This window comes from Chiloscyllium punctatum, chromosome 50, assembly GCF_047496795.1.
Source record: "Chiloscyllium punctatum isolate Juve2018m chromosome 50, sChiPun1.3, whole genome shotgun sequence".
Classification (NCBI taxonomy): domain Eukaryota; kingdom Metazoa; phylum Chordata; class Chondrichthyes; order Orectolobiformes; family Hemiscylliidae; genus Chiloscyllium; species Chiloscyllium punctatum.
Window position 1 is genome coordinate 26,327,228 of NC_092788.1, and position 4,449 is coordinate 26,331,676.

General features: G+C 44.1%; 1 non-coding gene across 1 annotated transcript; it reads right to left on the reverse strand.

Moving 5' to 3' along the window:
- Positions 1-3,672: 3,672 nt before the first annotated feature.
- trnas-gcu (transfer RNA serine (anticodon GCU)) lies at positions 3,673-3,755 on the reverse strand. The gene has a single exon. It is a non-coding gene; the product is annotated as a tRNA-Ser (tRNA).
- Between the last annotated feature and the right edge of the window lie 694 nt (positions 3,756-4,449).

Genomic DNA, 4,449 nt, shown 5'->3' on the forward strand with positions numbered 1-4,449 from the left:
GAGCTCCCAACCTGACGTTCCAATGCTCCTTGCTGCTCCATGTCAATAGAAGCGGCTCTACTTGAAGTTGGAGCTCCCAGTCTGATGTCCCAATGCTCCCTGCTCCATGTCAGTAGAAGTAGTGTAGTTCAGGTTAGACCTACCACTCTGATGTCCCAATGCGCCCAGCGGCTACATGTCATTACACGCTGGTCCTTGTGAGGTTGGAGCTCCCAGTCTGATGTCCCAATGTTCCCTCCTCCCTGTCAATAGAAGCAGTCCAGTTGAGGTTGGATCTATCACTCTGATGTCCCAATGCTCCCTGCTGTTACATGTCATTAAAAGCTGATCCAGGTGAGAGTGGAGCTCCCAGATGGATCTTGCAAAGCTTCCTTCTCCATGCCAACTGAAGCTGCTCCAAATGAGGTTAGATCTTGCATTCGGATGTCCCAATGCTCCCTACTGCTCCATGTCAATAGAAGCTGCTCCATGTGTGTTTGGAACTCCCAGCCTGATGTCACAATGCTCCCTGGTCCTCGTCAAAAGACGCTGCTCCAGATAAAGTGGGAGCTCCCATCCCTGGCACCTCAAATATATCTATACCATCAGAGAAATACTGCCCACTGAACATTTATACAACTGGAGCCATTGGTGGAATACCCGCATCATGAGAACCTAATATTATTTTTAGTCACCACCGAATCATTATTTACAAAAGTCATTCTTTCTTAAACCTTATTTAGCATGTGCATACTGCAGTCAATCCGAAGTAAGATAATGGTGCTATTTGATGTATGCTTAATAAACATTACATCCTATTTTTCATGTAGAGTAACTGCGAGTTAACAAGGACAATGTTTATATTGAAATCACACTTTTATTCCAGATGAGAGAATGTGGTTTGCATTATTTAAAATGAACTTGTTCACTGTGTAAAATGATCAAATAGATCCCAGTTTCTTAACAAAATTGGTAACGTTGTCATCCATCTTGAAATGTGGTGTCTTCTTCTTTCAACCAGACGGGTCTTATAACGAAAAGTCTATGAATGATATGCGCATAAAGACACTTTAAATTGCAAGGTTTGTGAAGGTTTGTAGCTCAGTTTGAGGATTATGGTGTCGGTATGCTCGCTGAGCTGTCGGTTTGATATCCAGACGTTTCATTACCTGGCTAGGTAACATCATCAGTGGCGAGCTCCAAGTGAAGCTGTTGTGTCTTGCTTTCTATTTATATCTTTCTCCTGGATGGGGTTCCTTGGGTTTGTGGTGATGTCATTTCCTGTTCGTTTCTGCGGGGTTGATAGATGGCATTTAGATCGATGTGTTTGTTTATGGCATTGTGGTTGGAGTGCCATGCCTTTCGGAATTCTCTGGCATGTCTTTGCTTAGACTGTCCCAGGATCAATGTGTTGCATAAGTCCAATCGGACTACCAAAAATCCATAAACCAGGAGCCCCGCTCAGACACATAGTCTCATTACCCGGAGCACCAACTTACAGACTGGCCAAAGAACTACACGCAAGTCTGAAATACCTCATAGAAGAGTCACAGCACTCCATCCACTCCACCCAAGAATTCCTAAAAACACCAAGGTGGAGGAAGAGGAAGCAATGATCTCATTCGACATAACAGCACTGTTCACCTTCACCAACATCGACCTTGCAAAGGAAACACTAACCACACTTTTAGAAGAGACCATCAAACACACATCAACCACCATCAATCACATTACCAAGGAAAACATCGTAGAGCTAGTGGACTTGTGCCTCACCACCCACTTCACGTTCAATAACATCGTCTACAAACAAACCAACGGTACACCCATGGTATCTCCACTATCAGGCCTCATAGCAGAAGCGGTAACGCAAAGACTCGAACAAACAGCCCGACCAACAATCAAACCAAAAATGTGGGTCCGCTACGTGGATGACACCTTTGTCATCACAAAACGAAACAAGATAGTAAAGACATTTAACATAATCAACAACACCCTCACAGGCATAAGGTTCACCAAGGAGGAAGAAACCGACAACAAACTCGCATTCCTGAACGTCACAGTAGAAAGAAAGGACAACGGAGAACTACAAACCTGCGTATACAGAAAACCGACAAACACTGACCAAATACTTAACTACACCAGCAACCATCCCAACACACACAAACAAAGCTATATCAGAACACTATTCCAACGAGCCACGACACACTGCAGCACAGACGAACTTCGGAAAACAGAGGAGAACCACCTATACAACGTATTCGAGAAGAACAGTTCCTCAAAAAATACAGTGCGCAGATTCCTCAAGAACAAACCACGACAAGCAGACCAAACAAAGCCAGAAACCCTAACCACCTTACCATACATCAAAGAAGTTTCAGAAATGACAGCCAGACGACTAAGACCCCTCGGAATCCCAGTAGCACACAAACCCACCAACACTCTCAAACAAAAACTAACAAACCTAAAAGACCCAGGACAACCCATGGGTAAAACCAATGTCATACACAAAATTCCATGCACGGACTGCCACAAACACGACGTAAGACAACAGGAAGAAAGTTAGCCACCAGGATATACGAACACCAGCTAGCCATAAAAAGACACGACCTTCTCTCTCTCGTAGCCCTACAAATGGACTAAAAATACCACCATTTCGACTGGGACAACACATCTATCCTGGGACAGGCTAAGCAAAGACACGCCAGAGAATTCCTAGAGGCCTAACACTCCAACCACAATGCCATAAACAAACACATAGATCTAGATGCCATCTATCAAGCCCTCAGAAAATGAACAGGAACTGACATCACCACAAACCCCAGGAACCCCACAGAGGAGAAAGATAAAAATAGAAAGCAGGGGACAACAGCTTCACTTCACTTGGAGGTCACTACTGCTGATGATGTTACCTTGCCAAGTAATGGAACGTCTGGATATCAAACGTACACCTCAGCGATCAAACCTACACGCTACATTTTAAATCATTTTTCATGTTTATGTTGCATGAATCTGCGGTTATTGATCCACAGTTTAGTTTCACTCCCGAAAGGTAACATGCTGATTTCTCCAGTTGTTCATAGTTCAATGTGATGCATCCAGTGTGTGCACAACGAGAGGGAGTTTGCTTCCCACATCTTGTTTTTATCTGTGCCATATGTCCAGCATTCATCAACGGCGAGAGCAAGGGGCGAGGGCGAGACCAATGTGCAAGTCTCTCTGTGCCCATGCACGGAACCACATCGGCAATTCTCCACTGTGCATTTACAGCCAGTTCTCAGTGCCCCTACACCCACGCCCTGCCCCTTTGAAATATCTCCATTATTTTGTGCTGTCTCACTGTGCTCTTCTCACCAGGATGAATTACTTCTTCTCAACCTCCTCCAGATTTCATCTGACAAAACGTTCATTAAGAATTCCTTTGCATAAACATGCACTTCGCAGCTCGCGGTATTTGATTTTCCTGGATGTCTTTCATCCGAAAAAAACGTTCACAGCAACTTGACTTGAAAAAGAAAATCGAGCTTTTATTCATTACCCCAATGCAACCAACATTACAAAGCAGTTTAGTCAACAGGCTCAAACTATTCTTTGAGATTTTGTCATAGCGTCAATGCATACAAACTGGACATCGGAGTTTCAGTTGGACAGCTGTGATCAACTGAAAGCAACACAACTGACAGCCGTTGATGGCAGCGACGAGAGTGGGATTCGAACCCACGTGTGCAGAAGCACAATGGATTAGCAGTCCATCGCCTTAACCTCTCAGACACCTCGTCATAGCAGTGGCGAAAGCTATGACCTTATGAACAATTGAATTGCGTAAATTAGGCAGAGCAGCAGATATTTCTCGCTGGTGTTGGTGAAATGATAAATAACACAGTACGGTTCAAAGACGATGGTCTGGCCCCTGGGTTGTGGGGCAAGTGCACTCCCACTGTCACGCTATGCACACAGTGATCTGAACAAATATGAGGAAATGAATATATAACAAGGTCTGTTGAATTCTGTGAAGATTTGAAGTCAACGGAATGAAGAACCCGAGACAGCAGGAGGTTTTCTTTCAATAAAGAGTTGGAGAGAGCTCTTAAGGATAGTGGAATCAAGGGTTATGGGGATAAGGCAGGAACAGGATACAGATTGAGGATGTTCAGCCATGATCATAATGAATGGTGGTGCTGGCTCGAAGGGCAGAATGGCCTACTCCTGCACCTGCTGTCTATTGTCTATTACATTGCCTGTGAGGAATTGTTTTCCAGACTGGAGGAGAGTGCATAGTGCTCAATGTCATTATTCCGAAGACCTAAGTTCCGCTCAGATATTTTTGACACGCACTTGTGTACAGAACAGACAATTTCAAAATCCAAAATAAGGCTAAACTGACAATTGAAGGCAACAATGCAAAAACCTTGATCTGTATCATTTTCCTGCACTGTGCGACACCAAGTCACGATATGATCACAGCAACACAGT